Here is a 17,317-nt window from a genome sequence, read left to right on the forward strand (position 1 = left end):
AACCAGCTGGCTGGATTAGCATTTGGTAGGAATCCTTCCAACCTAACTCTCTTTGCTCCCTTCTCCATACCCACCACCCCCTGAAGCATCTCTGCTAAGCTCTGGAGCTCCTTGAAACACCATTTGAGAATTGCTGCTTTGATCTAACATCCCTTAGGAAAACTAAGTCCTGGGGTCATGTTGTTAGCCTCATCGGAGCCCAGACTCCATGTTCAATCTTTGCTTGAAGTTCAAGCAAGATAAGGACAGAGGGTCAACTAGAGAGGCTTCCATCTCCATGAGGGGCTCCCCATTTTTCCCTGTTGCCTCTGCCTCCCCAGATCTCAAAACTACACCCCTTATAGCCCAGCCTGTAGAACAGCCAGTATATGAGTCAGTTCTGCACTGTAATTCCAGATACATCCTCAGCATACCAGCTGGAGAGATTCAATAATGAGTCACCGTGTTGCTTGGTCCTTCCCTACCTCCAGTTCAATTCTCTTTCCTTTTCTAATTCTTTTTCTTTTTTTAATGTTTACTTTTAAGAGAGAAAGACAGAGGGCCAGTGGGAGAGGGGCAGAGTGAGAGGGAGACACAGAATCTGAAGCAAGCTCTAGGCTCCGAGCTGTCAGCACAGAGCCTGATGTGGGGCTCAAACTCATGAACCATGAGATCATGACCTGATCGGATGCTTAACCGACTGAGCCACCCAGGTGCCCCTCTTTTTTCTTTTTTTTTTTTTAAGTAAACTCTGCCCAACCTGGGGCCAATTCTGTTTCCTTTTCTAATCTGTTCCGCGTCCCAGGAATCTGACCTTGCTGCTGGGTTCAACCAATGGGAGTCACTGGCAAGGTGGGAAGGGAGAGAGGTCATTTCTTTTCCACTACTTCCTGCTTTGGCCCCGTGTCTCTGGCAGCAGCTACTTCCCTCTGTGACCAACAGCTCTGACCAGCCAACCCCCTGGCTCAGCTCTCACTGAGCCCCAGGAGCATTATTTCCTCCCTTTGTCTCTTCAACCCTAGGGGTAGGGCCAGCTCTCTGCTGCTGTACCTTTCTGAGTGGCACCTCGTTGATTCTTTCAATCCTGCCCTTACCTCTGTAAGTAGTGTATCCATTAGGACTTCTTCATTCGAATCATGCTGGATGAATTCTGTTTCTCACCAGACCCCGAATGATATAGTCATATTTGCCAAACTCAAGGTCCAACCCCGGTGATCTGAAGCCTGCTTGTCTAAGTCCCATGATATCTCCCAAATCCAGGCTCTTCTACAGGCCTTTTGCTTGGGTGCCTTTAAGATACAGGCTTTCCTGCCCCATGTCTGGCACCTTGACCATCACATCTTCCTCAGGAGTGCCCTTTGCTGCACAGCCACTTCCTAGATGGCCTTGCCCTGGTGAGAGGCCCTGTCTGGTCCTCAGTCCTGCACTCTGGCTTCTCTTCAAAACTCCATGTTTTGTTTTAGGTGGATGGAAGTGTCACGAATCTCAGGAACTCGAAAGACGGAGCAGATTTGGGGAGCAGCCAGGCGTGGGGCCAGTGGTGACAAAATCAGTTTCAGGTATATTGGGGCTGAAATGCCTTAAGAATGTGCACTTGGGGATGTGCATGCAGGAGGTAGAGGCATTGGGACACAGGTAGAAAACTGAGAGTCAAGACCCTGCATTGAAAGCTAAGGGGTGAATAAGACATTGCCGAGTGAGGAAGAAAGGCTGAACACGAAGCCTGATGGAGGATTTAAGGAACATTTGAGGAAAAGGATTCTGGAAAGATAAATGAGGAGTGGTCAGAAAAGTGGAAGGAAAACCAGGTGAGTGTAGAATATAGAAACCGTGAGAAGAAAGGGTCTCAAGGAGAGGGCAGTCACCAGAAGAAGGCAAACAGCGTGAGGAGTTGGCTCGGTGTCCCATCACCATTGACTCTGCAGTCTGGATTTGAAAATTGGCTCCTCTTCTTGGTAGATATATGACCTTTGACAAGTCAGGTGGCTGCTGAGCCCCAGTTCCCACTATGTAAAAAAGGAAACAACGATGGTACCTACCTCCCAGGGTGGTTCCATTTGCGTGTCCTTGTTGCAAAGCACCTAGCACAGCACCCGACACTTCCAAAGTGTTCAACAAACATCAGCTCTACCTCCGAGCATTAATTAGTTCAGCAAACACTCACAAACACCATGATAGGATCCTTCCTATAGAAGATGCTGAACCAAGATGGGAGGAAGCAATCTCAAAGTGGAGGTGACATCAGTCACTCGCTTCCATGGGAACAAGTGTTGAGCTGCATTCAAGAGGCCCAGAAGGTAAGTTCAAGAGCCCTAAGAAGGAAAAGTCCCTGTTGTTGCCAGGAGATGTGTCTAGAGAACTACAGGCACAGAAGGTCGCCATGGAGGAGAGACCCGCTGAGTCAGACCTTGAAGGATAAGTGGAAGAACAGCCAGGAAGAGGGAACAAGCTGAACAAGGGCCCAGAGAGAGGCATCTGAACAGTCAAGAGAGATTCTCAGGGCTCCCTGCTGCCCTCTGGTGCCAAGCCCAGGGGTAAATGGCCCCAAGTCTGGACAGCAAATTCATGACAGACACAGCTCCCCAGTCCTCTTCTTCCCATTGCAGATGCTGGGACGTGATCATTAGGTGATTATATTTTTAAGGCCCAAATTGTTTTATTTGTTTCCTTGCCAGCTTTCATGAGGCCATCAGTCATTCCCCACACAGATAACATTTCTTATGTACATTGACAGAATAAATTACATGGTTCTCATCCGGCAAATCAACATTACAGGGGAACATTATCTTTTGCAAAACGCTGCCTGGGCACATCATAAATCCTAACCAGGTTTATTACATCTGTCTTGTCATAGATTCATTTTATTGAGAAGTGTTTTTTTTTTTTTCCCCCAGATTAATAATCACATTAATAGACGGGATTCTTTTTAGAGGATTGTTTTCTTGGAGAAACCAAAGGAAGAATTTCACGGCTGCAGAGCCTTGCCACACTGGCTGGTGCTGCAAGAATGTCCTTGTCATGCTGACAATGCCCTCTGGGGCTGGGAAGCGGGAACTCTTGACTCACCCAGGGATGTTGGGGCAGCCAGGATTCCTTCCTCACTTCTGGTTTCACAGCTATCTCCAAAGGACAAATCGAGACGTTTCCAAGATGGTGTCAAAGATATATTGTTATATTAAACCAACCAAATGAATATTTAATGAGTAACTAGCATGAGTGCAACTGGCAAACCAACTGGGGAGAGGAAGCCAGCTCACATGGAACAGCAAGAGAACAATTCAGGACAGAATCCCAAGTCAGGCTTCCTGCCTGCCTGCTCTCCTTCTGTGCTTGGGTGGCTCAACCATCCCAAGACGGCTGATTTGTTGGCCCTGGGCTTCTTTCTCCTCCTTTTATTAAGTGAGGCGATTGGGGTAAATCAAGGACTGGCAAACTATGGCCCCGAGCCAAATCCAGCCCATCCCCTGTTTAGTGAATGGAGTTGTACTGGAACACAGCCACGCCCATTCATTTACATTTCATTTATGCCTGATTTCAAGCTACAACAGCAGAATTGAGCAGCTATAACAGAGACCCAGTGACCTGCAAAGCCTAAAACACTGACTATCTGGCCGTTTACAGAAAAAGTTTGCAGACCTCTTGTCTAGATAAACTCTAAGTGGTTGATCTGAGGGCCAAGTCTGGGGATCCTACTGAAGTGCTCATGATAACGTTGAGTTGAGCCATCCATGCTAAGTGCTTTCCTTGCATCATCTCATTTCATTCTTGAAATGCTTCCATGACAAATGCTTCCATTCTACAGATGAGGAAACTGAAGCTTCCAGTGGTGTGGTGACTTTTCTAAAGTCACCCAGAGATGTAGGCAAGTCGGGAGCCTGTCTGGAGCTAAAACATTTGTCCTTGCCTCTCCAGTGAACATGACGCCTAGGAATTGTGTAGATGTTAATCAGTGAAAGTTGGGGTGGGGGGGGGTGTAATTCTTACGGGACCTCAAATTTGGTGCATAGGATTTTGATGCGTGGAGAAAAAGGAGGCGGCCCTCCCAGCATGAGGACTGGGGACAAGAGGAGGGAGTGTTATGTATCACAAGGCCAGGTCTTTGTGTTTGGGTGAGAGAAGGACCTTCCGCCCGCTGCCCCAGGGAGGGGATTGCCTCCTTCAAGCCTCACAACCACCCTGTGAGGTGGGTGCTCCTCTGGCTCCCACTCAACAGGTAGAGGGGGACAGCCCAAGGCAGGTGCTTGCCCAGGTCACACCGTGGGTGAGTGGCATTTCCTCTTCGTTCATATGTTTTGGGCAAGTTCTTTTCAGTGTTAGGCTGTCTCACCTGGGCTACGGTGAGCCTGGTAGAACACTTTGGAATTTAAAGTGGGATCACTTCAGCCAAAGGGCAAGAGGCATCAGGGTGGCAGAGCCCAAGGGGAAGGCAAAACGCAAGGCAAATTTGAAGCTATCAAAGTGGCTGAATGCCCTTCTGGGGATCAGTCTTCTCTATTCACATCAGAGAAGACTCTGTGTCCATATAATGAGCAAGATAGCCCGGCTACACTTGACGGCAGTTACCCCTCTAATGCATAACTACTGCTTTCCCCCTCCAACACTCCGCTCCAGCCCCACACGCCCTCTACCTCATCCTGGGGCCCCTCGCTGCACCACCCCAGAAGATATCCTTCACTTTGGCACTTTGCTCTGTGAATGCTGTGCATGGAATTGGGCAACTCGGCAACTCTGTGCCTCTGGATATTTGTACTTGTTGTCCCCTTAGCTTGAAGTGTTCTTCTGTATATATCCATGATCTGAATCCCCTCAACGTCTGCAGGTTTTTGCTCAAAAGTCATATTCTCAGGAGACCTTCGTGACATTTTACAGAAAATTATGTCCTCTGTACCACACCCTCCTTTCCCACCTCCTCTGCCTTATTTTCCTCTGTATCATTTGCCTCTGTCTGGCTCATTTATTGTCTGCCAATGCTCCCCACCCGCTCTGGAATGTGAGCTCATGAGGGCAAGGTTTGCATCTGTTCTATTCATTGCTATATCTCTAATACTTAGAATAAAGCCTACCACATAGGAGGCATTCAATATATAATTGCTGGCTAGAAGTTTAATGCATTCCAATGTCATTCCACAATTTGCTAGATTTGGTTCTTTGGGCAAAATACTTAGTTTCTCCAATACTCAGCCTTCTCCTCTGTAAAATTTTGGTGAAACAGTACCTTTTTCATTGAGTGTTGTTAGAAATAATTGAAAAAACAAAATAGAAGAAATGTAACCTGCTTGGCTCAGAGTCTGGCATAGAGCCTCACACACAGCAGGTGCTGGGAGATGTGTCCCTCCTTTTTTTTTTCTTTTGAGGACACTCCTGGAGCCAAGTATAACTTGTCAATGAGACCAGGACCAAAACTGTCTGTATTAGGCGAGGGTATCCGACCATAGGGAGAAAGTCAGTTTCACTACTTAGGACAGTGGAAAATTCCTTTATTCCCTTGCACTCCAGTTTGCTCATCTGTGAAATGGGTTATAATAAAACCAACTTCATAAAGTTGATTCAGATATTAAATAAGATGATGCATAAGAGTTGTTCAGCATAAGACCTAGCTCATATGATCTTCGGGGTTAATGATGAAGAGGGGGATGGTAAGTATCCTCAAGGAGGCTACCTGGGAAGGAGGTGCTGGCCCAGCCCTGGAGTCTTCTGGCCCTTGGATTTTTGGCAAGAAGTTGGTTCCTGACAGATCAGGCCTGAGCAGGTTAACGTGCAACAGTCTCTCCTCCATCTCCTTTTTTTAGCACAAAAATCTGTCCTAGCACCTCTCATCATCCACTTCATCAGTCTCAAACGGTTGGCTAATTGCACTCTCCAGCAGCCCCCCTCTCTCCCTGCCTCTTCAACAAGCTCAATAACACACAGCTGCCTCTTTCTTTGGGGCCCCACTGGGAAGCTATAAACAAAATATAGCTAGCAATACTTCACCACCTTCTCTAGGCTCCCTTCCCTTGTTGACCCCCTGCTCCTCTCTCCTTGAACAGGAATGGTACCAGATGGGAGCTAAGATCCCTATCAAAGACTAAAGAACTCCAGAAATGGTAATATACATGAGTCAATGTGAAAGACTTTTCTTTTCTTTTTTTTTTTATGAGTAGGCTTCAAGCCCAGTGTGGAGCCCAAGGTGTGGCTTAAACTCATGACCCTGAGATCAAGACCTGAGCTAAGATCAAGAATCACATGTTTAACTGACTGAGCCACCCAGGAGCCCCAAAAGACTTTTCTCAATTCCTAATTTTTTTAAAAGAAAAATGACTATATAGCAAAAAATAATGATAATGCATTATGGTTGTTAACATATGTAAAAATAAAATAGATGTCAAAATAGAACAAAAGACAGGGGAAATGGAAATCTACTGTTGTAAGAGTCTTACATTCTGTGTGCAGTGGAACAACATAAATTCAAGGTAGGCTTTGACAATTTAAGAATGTATATGGCAATTCCTAGAACAACCATTTTAAAAGTGATACGGATTTTTAAAAAATTAGCAGATGAGAAAAAAATAGAATACAAAATTCTCTCAAAATGCAAAGAAGGCAGGAAAAGAAGAAAGAAAATTTTTTAAAATAATGAAAGGGGAAACCAGATGTCAGAGAGCAAAACAGTCGTTTTCAATCCAACCAAATCAATAATTACATTAAATGTAAATGAACTAACACCCCAATTTAAAGGCAGAAATTGACAATAAAAAGCCAAGGCCCAGCTATATCCACACACTTTAAGTGTAAATACACAGAAAGATTAAGAGTAAAAAAGATGGAAAAAAAGATACACCATGGAAACAGTAATTAAAAGAAAGCCAAGGTGGGTATACTAATATCAAACGAAATGAATTCAAGACAAGGAATACTACTAGATGTAAGGAGAGATATTCCATATGATAGGTGTCAAATAAGAAGACAGAACAACCCCAAATGTGTATGCATCTAATACCAACCTCAAAACCAGCCTCTAATATCAGCAAAAACAGATAGAACTAAAAATCTGTGTGTTTCACTATGTGAAATTATATCTCAATAAAAAAGAGCATACATATTTGTGTGAATAATAATAATAAAAAGACAGGGTCTCTGGCACAGAAATAGGTCTGAGGCTCAAGGCCAAGGCCTAACCAGCAGCCAAGGAGTCTCAACATAGAGTCCCAGGAGAGCTCTCAAATCCCCCTTGCTGGCATCTGGCTCCATGCAGAGCAAGAAGTCACAGGAGGGAGATAATAGTCATGGCTGTGAGGGAAGAGAGGGACAAGGACAAGAACCTGGGTCAGCTGACAGGGTCACGTCCCTGGAAGACTAGTAGATGGAACATGAGAGGGAGCAAGAAAGAGCCAATGAAATGTTCTATCTCAGCACTTGGTCTCCACACAACACTTCTTCCAACTTTCATTGCAGTTACCTCTCTATGTCACTTGGTTTGTGTCTGTCTCTCCCTGGGCCTATAAATCCCATGTGGGCAGGGGCCATGTCAGCCTCTTTGACCTTCTTAATCTAAGTCCTGGGCACGATGGCTGACATACAGGAAGGTCCTTGATAATTGGTTATTGGAAAAATGAGTGAATAAATGAATGAATGAGGAAATAAAAGAGGGGGGGGGTTGGAGAGAGGGAGGAAAAGAGGGAAGGAGAGAGGGAGGGAGAGAAAGAAACAAAAAGGAGAGAGACACAGGAAACATCAATGTCCCACCCTCACTGGAAGGGCTAAGGCAGTGTCATAAAGAACATGAAGTCAACATACAAATCCTCCGCTCTCTTTTTCCATCCCAAAGTTTCCAGGTAACCCCTGCAGCCCCTTAATAGCTCCTCTTCCTGCCCTGCTGCCTGAGGCCCTGACCTAAGCAAGACCCTGGGGATTGTGGATCTGAGTTGAAATCCTCTGCAGCTCCCCCTCTCCCCCACAGAGACATTCTCTCTGACTTCAGTGTGTCCTACACTAAATCAGACCTTTGTCTGCAGGAGCACAGTCTCAGCTCCCCGAGGAAGGAATCGACAGTCATCATCGATCGAGACTCTCTCCCTAATTGGCTGCCCCCCACCCCATCTTCACAATGGGCCATTTCCCAGACAATAGACATCATCACTGCCTTTGTGCAAGCCCAAGCATCCTGAAATTGAGTCTCCAATCTCCTCGCAGACATGCACAGGAAATGGAAAATCCATGCCGGTCCCTGCTGACACTCTGGCTGTGGATTCCAAAGCACACAGGGCATCTGCTCCCTGGGATGCAGAGGGGACTTGAGACTGCCTGGGCAGGGGGAGGTCTAACTCCCATGGCCAGCCTTCCAGGGTAGAATCAGAAACTTCCTGAGGATCTCCATAACCCTACTTGTATCACCCACCCACTCATGGTAGGGCAGGGCCTGATCACCTGGGTTACCCCTGGAAAACCTGGGGTCCCTGGAATCCTAGGGTCCTGTTTACAAAGAAGGCTTCTGAGCTTCCTGGAAGAACAAAGGATTCAGGGAACTAGCAATCCTTAGAAAAGATGGTAGACAACAGATGTTCCCACACCGCAGGAAAAAGATGTCCTGAGGTAGAAGATGCCCTTCCTTCCCTTTCTTCAAAGAGCAGCCTGCAGATGCTTCTGAGTCATGCGCCTGAAAACGTCACTTCTCCTGCCTGAAACTCTGACCATTGGTACCCAGCTGTGTGAAACATAATCCTAAATATTTTGAGACTGTCGGGGGAAATTGGATTAGGAACTGGGGATTAGACGATACAAAGGATTTTTTTTTTTGGCTAATTGTTAAGCGTGATAACGCCTTGTTGTTAAGTAAGAAAACATCTATATTTTTTAGAAGTATATCCCACAGGGCTATAATGACACAGTACCTGAGATTTGCTTTCAAATACTTCAGTACGGAGAAATGGAAAGAGAAAGAGAACTGTCATAATGCAGAATCCAGGTTCAGCAAGATGAGATGCTAGGATTGATTAATGATGTCTGCCTCAGGCAGGGGAGACGCAGCACGGGTGGGAAGTGCAGAGGAGGACAGGCTACTGCATGTATCTGCCATCCTGGCTGGCCCCTTGTCTGCCAGACAAATGTCTACTTTGCCTTTCAGGCTTGCTTCAAAGAATACCTTAGTTACATATTGATTAACTAGGAGTTAATATGTTCTTAAACAATTCAGTCTTGTTTATTTAATCCATTTCTGCTCTAGGACAAGCCAAAAAGGAGAACCATCAAGGCCTTGGCCTAAAAATTGCTATTATCAATTGAATTTTAGATGGAAGTATTGATTTTATATTTCAACTTTTTTTTAATGTTTATTTATTTTGAGAGAGAGAGACGAGAGAGAGAGAGAGACAGAGAGATAGAGAGAACACACGAGAGTAGGGGCGGGGCAGAGAGAGAGCAGGAGAGAGAATCCCAAGCAGATCACGACCTGAGCCGAAATCAAGAGTCAGACGTTTAACTAACTGAGCCACCCAGGCACCCCTGATTTCATATTTTAGACTCAACTGAACGATTTCCCCTTTCCTTACTTTCCAGCAGGAGGTGATAGCACACACAAAATCTCCGTCAGCAGCACAGCAACCCCATGAGCTAAGAGTCTATCACCTCCCTACTTCAGATCCAAGTTGAAATCTTTCACACAAGGTCATACAGAGGGTAAGCAGTTGAGTCAGGCTCTCCGACGTCAAAGGCAGTGCTCAACGGTTGCACTCTCTTACCTCCCACCAGATGCTTGGACGAGGCACTTGTAAATGTTTCAGCCACAGCAATGAGCCAGGAACCTGTGGGCTGGAGGGCCAGAGAGAAAAGAGGAGGTCAGCTTCCCAAGGACAGCTGCTTGAGAACCGGCAACCCCCCAGGGGGAATCTCACCTCAAGGCAAGAGAGAGGAAGAAGAAACACCATCTGGGCTCCATCTGGGAGGCTCCCCCGGAGGAACCTCTCCCACCCAGCCACCAGAGAGGAGCTCCCCATTTGTGACGCTTCCACGTGGCTGGGGCCACTTCCCTGAGAACTCAGCCCACTTTGGGGCCAGCATTCTGTTCATCAGCAAAATGATGGGAAAACTGGGGGATCCAATCAGTGAAACTGGGGATACAAATTGGCAACCCCCATTAATAGAATTCGAATTGGGTGCCATCCTTAGTTCAGGGCGTTTGTTTGTTTCATGATACTAATTTGAATCAAAATTTTTGTAGGAGTTTGGTGATGTCTGTGTGATTTAAATTTTAATCAGTAACTGTCTTACCTGGTGTGCTATGGGAGGGGATGCCAACAACACAAAATGCAAAATTCCAATATAGGCATTAAACTTACAGTTCACATGGGGCGCCTGGGTGGCTCAGTCGGTTAGGCATCCGACTTCGGCTCAGGTCATGATCCCGCGGCTTGTGAGTTCAAGCCCCACGTCAGGCTCTGTGCTGGCAGCTCAGAGCCTGGAGCCTGCTTCAGATTCTGTGTCTCCCTCTCTCTCTTTCTGCCCCTCCCCCAGCGCACACTCTGTCTCTCTCTCAAAAATAAACATTAAAAAAAACTTAAACGTATAGCTCATGCAAAGAATCTTATATCCCAAATGAAATGAAAGTTATTTAGAAATAAGGAAGGGTTGCTAATCTAGAATTCTCTGCAGTTTTCTACTCCTGGTTTCTTCCCCCTTAAAAAAGGACTCCAAGGTTTTCCCAGGAGTCTATGAGAATCACTTGTAATAATTTTCTGTTCTCCTAAAAATCCCATACTAAATTCCCCCAGAACACTGCTAAGACCAGATTGTAACATTTCACAAAATTGTACAGAAGCAAAAGGGAATTACAGTGAGGAGAGTTATCTCACTCAGAGGGTTCCAGCTTGATGCTCTCCTACTGGGACCACCAACTCCCTCTCCACCACAGAACTGCTTTGTCTCTACTTCCCTACCCTAGTTCAGATCCTTGCCCCCATCCTATCTCTGAGGTCCAGCAAGAGGAGAAAAAAAGATCTCCGGTCTCGGCTTCCCAGGATGTGCAGACCTGTAACTCAGCCCCCTGTGAAGACAGACTGTTGGGGCGCCTGGGTGGCTCAGTCAGTTAAGCATCCAACTTTGGCTCAGGTCATGATCTCGCAGGCCGTGAGTTCGAGCCCTGCGTTGAGCTCTGTTCTGACAGCTCAGAGCCTGGAGCCTGCCTTCTATTCTGTGTCTCCCTCTCTCTCTGCCCTCCCCCCTGCTTGTGCCCTGTCTCTCTTTCTCAAAAATAAATAAAACATTTTTAAAAAGGAGAGCGTTAACACCATGGTGAAGAGTAGTTTCATCCCTCACTGCCTCCAAACTGCATTTCAGAAAAGAATGTGTTGCCTTACAGTTGTGGAGCCAAAAGTCCCATCAAAGGATTTTTCTTAAATTAGGACATAAACTGCCCTCAAAGTTATACACAAATATCCCCTTGGTGAAATAGGAAGTTGCTAGCTTTTAAAACAGCACCTTTTCGGGGCGCCTGGGTGGCTCAGTCAGTTAGGCGACCGACTTCGGCTCAGGTCATGATCTCGCGGTCCGTGAGTTCGAGCCTCGCGTCGGGCTCTGTGCTGACAGCTCAGAGCCTGGAGCCCGTTTCAGATTCTGTGCCTCCCTCTCTCTGACCCTCCCCCATTCATGCTCTGTCTCTCTCTGTCTCAAAAATAAATAAACATTAAAAAAAATAATAAAATAAAACAGCACCGTTTCCTGCCACTTCTAATCATCAATTTTGGGGTCCACCTTTCTACTTTGGAGGTTATCTCCAAACACAGCAGCTGGAAAGGGCCTGTGGTTCCTCAACCACTCTCCCCCCTTGTGGTCGGTCCTTTCACCCCTAAAATCTCCCCAAGAGAGACATCCTATATTTACGCTGCAGACATGGCTCTTTCCGGGATGCTACCCTGCTGGGTCGGGGGTCCCTGGAGGAAGGAACCGTTTTGGATGAGGCTGCTGGTACAAACTAAAAAAAAGGCTTGCTAAGAGAAGAAACAACATGAACAGTCACACTGCCTGTGACAATGCGATACCGATCGGGCCACCTGAAAGAAGGGAGGCAGGGCGGAAGTCCTGATAGCACCCCAAAACCTGCCTCTTTTAAGACTCCTTTTTGTATTACTGTATTGTGTTCTGTGCACAGGAGGCCTTGGCCTTGGCGCTCCTCTGGAGTAAAGTTTGAGTTTTCCCTTTCTAAAACGTTTCAAACACTTGGCCCTGATGTGTCTTCACCTACACTTCTCCAACTAGGGCACGTTTCCCCTTCCCGCAGGGATATGCAGCCATGTGCTGGAGGGCCCACGAAGCCGCACAACACCGCACACTGTGGCATTCGAATTTAACTGAAAAATGGTTCCGGGGAGGGGGCGGCGTAGACATTCGGAAACTTTGCACTCTTACCCGTCTTTGTCACGGGCAAAGCCAGCACCCTCCTGCTTTTCCCTGCTGTGCGAGTTCGTGTTTTTTCATGAAAGCATGGGGGTGTTTTTTTCATTTTTAATCACAGTAACACGCAAAGTTACGGCTGTGTTTTTTAAAGCAAAGTTACAGCTTTAAAATCAAAGCATACAAAGAACTTCTCATGAAAAATCATAATGCCGTGCCCTATCCCACTCCATTCTCTAGCCTGGCTCCCTGGAGGTAACAATTTATAACTCTTTATAATTCTCACGGCTGCTTTTTTTGTTTTTTGTTTTTGTTTTTTCCTATTAGCTACCTCCATATTTCTAAATAATATTATTTAAACTGCTATTTATTGATCCATACATTCCAGACATTCTCTATTGATTCTGAATTATGATGGATGTGGGTTTGACTCTTTCATTTCCCCAATCTGCATTGCCCCATACAGCTAGTTCACTATTTGTAGTTAAATCGTTTGTGCTGTAAGAAACACATTTGCTGTTCGGTGGCCACGTAACATCGATTCTCTTTCCTCTTTTAACTGCGCTCTGATTTCCATCTGGGAATCAATCCACCGCTCCGCTACATAGTCGCCACCCTCTCTGGGTGACCACGCCCTCTCTAGCCACAGGGAGGCTCCAATTGGCTGAACCCCGTCCCGCAAGCTATAGTGATTGGTCAAAAAAAGGTCTGTAACCCAATATCAGCCAATGAGAGGCTTCCTGGAGGAAACTGGGGCAAAATTTCCTTGCTCTTTTGTAGAGGCCCCTAGAGGCATGTTTTCCTCCTAATAGACCTGAAGGAGGAAACACGAAGCCCCTAGAAGGTGCTGGAATCCGCCCTGGAACCACGCGGAAAAGCCATCTTACTTTGAATAGAGATACTGCAGGTGGCAGAGGAGGGGTGACTATTAAATGTTTTCGAGAGTGCCTGGATCAAGCCTCATCTGCAGTTTCAACTGCCTTCAAAGTTGCCAGTCATGTGAGCTAACTACTATAAATCCTTTTATGGTTTAAGCCACTTTGAGTTATTTGCAAAGGGAAGATTCCTCACCAACATAAGGATTTACTTCATTATGCTGTGCAGCAAATTATTTATAGTTTCACCGCAGAGCTGAGCAGTATATGATTAGACCTCTTTGCATGTACAGGTTTTTTGGTGGTTTGTGAAAGTTAATTATTATTTTTACTTGCAAAATTTCCCATAAGCATATCCTTAATTCTTTCCACATACTCGTCTCTAACCCCTTCTTCCGCTCCTGGCTGGGGTCCGTCTCAGCGGTCAGCCTACACCTTCTCTTCCCTGATTGCCTGAATTCCAGTAACTTCCCCTCTTTTGGATGACGCAGGGTTTGCTGGAACATTTTCTCAATGCTTTCTGTGACAGAGTTTCAAGCAGGCTAATTGCCTTGGGCAGGGGCGTGGGGCAAGGAGGAAGTGAAGATTCTTAATTCTGCCCTCACAATGGATCAGTAGCCTGGCAGCGTGCGAAGTTCCCAGTTGAAAATTATATTCCGTAAGATTGTTGGTGCCACTGTTCTGTTGCTTTCTAGTGTTACAGAGAAGTCTGATGCCGTTCTGATTCTGGTCCTTTGTGTGTGACCTGTTTTGCATTATTTTGCTTGGGGGAAGCTTTTAAGGGATCTCCTAATCCCAGGTTCTAAAACCTTTCTATGATGTGTCCTGACACGGGTCTTTTTTCTCTTATTCTTATGTTTCCCCTTTGTCATGTGAGCCTTTCCAATCAGGAGCCTGACATTTTTCAATTTGGAAATTTTGTCCTTAGATTCTTTCTTCTGTGTCTTTCATTCTCCTCTCTTCTTTCTTTCTTTCTGGGGCCTTCTTAGTCAGGTGTGGAATTTCTAGGGTATATTCTCTAAGTGTCTCCCCACCATTCTCTTATTGTTCAACCCTGTATCTTTTTCGTCCTGCTTTATGTCCTATTTCCTTGACTTTGTCTTCCGCTGATTTTTTAATTTTTTTATTTTATTTTTTTTTTTCTTTTCAATTTCCTTTTTTTTCAACGTTTACTTACTTTGGGGACAGAGAGAGACACAGCATGAACGGGGGAGGGGCAGAGAGAGAGGGAGACACAGAATCGGAAACAGGCTCCAGGCTCTGAGCCATCAGCCCAGAGCCCGACACGGGGCTCGAACTCATGGACCGCGAGATCGTGACCTGGCTGAAGTCGGACGCCCAACCGACCGCGCCACCCAGGCGCCCCTTCCGCTGATTTTTTTAAATGTGAACTATCATTTTTATTTCCATGAGATCTTTACAGTATCTCATTGTGTTTTGTTAAGTGTTTATTTATTTTGAGAGAGGACAGAGAGAGAGAGAGAGGCAGAGAGAGAGAGGGAGAGAGAGAATCCCAAGCAGGCTCCACACTATCAGCACAGAGCCTGACATGGGGCTCGATCCCACAGACCGCGAGATCATGACCTGAGCTGAAATCAAGAGTCGGGTGCTTAAGTGACTGAGCCACCCAGGCACCCCTCTTACTGTTATATAGGTGAAATACTTTCTTGTTGCTCTCTGAAAATATTTATTAGAATTGGGGACCCACACTAAGAACATCTCCTTCTCATTGTCCCACTATCCTGTCCAGAGCTAAGGAATCTGGGTGACAACATCACCATTGCCTGGGCTAACTGTGCCACTCTACTAAGTATGTAACTGTGCCAGCAATGTGAACCGTGAGATGGTGATCCCCCCGGGAGCTTGGTCATTAGTGTGCAATTCACTTTGCCGGATCTGCCTCAGAAAGGCACCGAGCAGGACTCACCCTCACTGAGTTAGAGAAATAGACGGTCTGTTTTCCACATTAAGCAAGAGCCCAGCGGTACATCACACGGTCACCAAACATGCTGCCAAAAAGGAGCAGGAGAGAGATGAGGAACAGAGGGCAGAGGCAGAAAGGAGGATGGTAGAAGAGAAGACAAAGGTGGTGGCAAAAAAGTAAGTATCCTGACAAAGCAAACAAAAGTCAGGCGAAGACTTCATCAAAAAACCTGACTCAAGAAGTGAAAACAAATGGCCCATCGGTGGACACTTAAGAATGGCTAAAATGGTAAATTTTGTGTTGTGTATATTGTATCACAATTTTTTTTGAAATCATCTTGGAATTGGGGCCCCTGGTGGCTCAGTCGGGTGAATGTCCGGCTTCGGCTCAGGTCACGATCTCACGGTCTGTGAGTTCGAGCCCCACGTCGGGCTCTGTGCTGACAGCTCAGAGCCCGGAGCCTGCTTCGGATTCTGTCTCCCTCTCTCTCTGCCCCTCCCCTGCCCATGCTCTGTCTCTCTCTGTCTCTCAAAAATAAATAAACATTAAAAAAATTTTTTGAATCACCTTGGAATGAAAGAGCACCCATACCGGGGGAGACGGAGAGAAGATGAGGGATCAAACTGTAGTTTGTAGGATGGCTGAGATTTGGGATCAAAAGTGGCAGCCAAGCTAGAAAAAAAAAAAAAAAAAAAAAAAAAAGCCCTTATAGGCTGAACCATAAAAGACCGCATTTTAATGTGTTCAAAAAGGCATGTTTGAACCACCAGTTGGGAGACAGGGTTACGTGGGTTCTTTACCTTACAGTCGTGCAACTGAACAGATGTTGATGTTTCAGGCATTTTATTGGTCTTTGTTCACTGTGTTTATAATGATGCTGCCTGGGAGACATTAAATGCAAATTTCTTGATGGTGAAATAACTGTTTAAGAAAATTTCAACAACATAATATGAGTTCCTGGGCAAACCATGGTATTGACTGTAGAAAGTGAACAGATGGAGGTACAATTCTGACAGGCACAACTGCCAGAGCCACAGGGGCGGGCTCAGGCACCGTCCGAATGAGCCGGAAGCATTGCCTCAATTGTCCAAACGATTCACCTCAAAGGATCTGCCTCTCCACTGCCTCAGTGTTCTCAGTGGGGGAGTAAAATGGGTTAATTCTGTAACAAGGGCTGGTTTGAATACTCATCTTGTGGAAAGCGCCTTGAAGAGTTTGCTCTGCCTCATGAATGGGCACCGGTTTTACAAGGAGGACGGCTGGCCAGTGTTTCTGAGACATCAAAACCCAGTGTGAAAACGTTGATGAGCAGAATGAATTTGTTGTTCATCTTAATGATAAAGTGACTCGCAAAAGCAGCTTATTTAGCAAAGTTTCCTTGTTCAAGGTTGAACACACTCCATCAAAATCATTAAGGCCAAACTGTGGAGGTACACTATTCATAACCGTGCCAAGTCTTGGTCTTAATTATGGGGACACCTCGAACTGCAGGCAGACTGGCTCTTGAATTTGCTGACATAGCCTTAGAACAAAATAATCAAATTGCCCAACATTTGCAAAAAAAAAAAAAAAGCTTGATCTGTTTTTTTTTTCTTTCTTAGGTAATTTTCTTAGTAAGTGAGACTGGACTTCTGCTTCTAAAAAGATAGTGTAGATGTACTTTTCCCTATTCTTCCTGCTAAGTATAGCTAAAACCATGGACATTATATTCAAAATAGACATAAGGCTCTGAAAGGTAGCGAAAAGAAGACAGACTGGCTAGGGATTTCAGAAACCAAGGAATGAGTCAAGTGAGCTCCCTGGATCTTTTTATTTATTTATTTATTTTTTTGCCTTATATACCCCATTGAGTGCTGGAGAAGCCAGCAACCTGGAAATGTCAATGGGTGCAGACAAAAGAAAAACCTTGAGTCAAGTCTGCTTTCTGTAGACAAAGGGCCAAGAAAAGGGCATCTTAGCAAGCAGAAAACTTCTAGATAATAAGTGCATTTCTCCAGCTAAATATCTAAGAAAATCTTTGGCCCCATCCCCACCCCTACCATCAAAGACTAAATGGGGGAGTCCAGACTCCATCATCAGGCTAAAATGAGGTGCTCAACCCTCTCCCATCCCCCTCCAGGTGGTGTCAAAAAAGACCAAATGGAGAACTGGGACCTTCACACCCACCGAGTAATAA

This window comes from Leopardus geoffroyi, chromosome C1 (assembly GCF_018350155.1).
Source record: "Leopardus geoffroyi isolate Oge1 chromosome C1, O.geoffroyi_Oge1_pat1.0, whole genome shotgun sequence".
NCBI lineage: Eukaryota > Metazoa > Chordata > Mammalia > Carnivora > Felidae > Leopardus > Leopardus geoffroyi.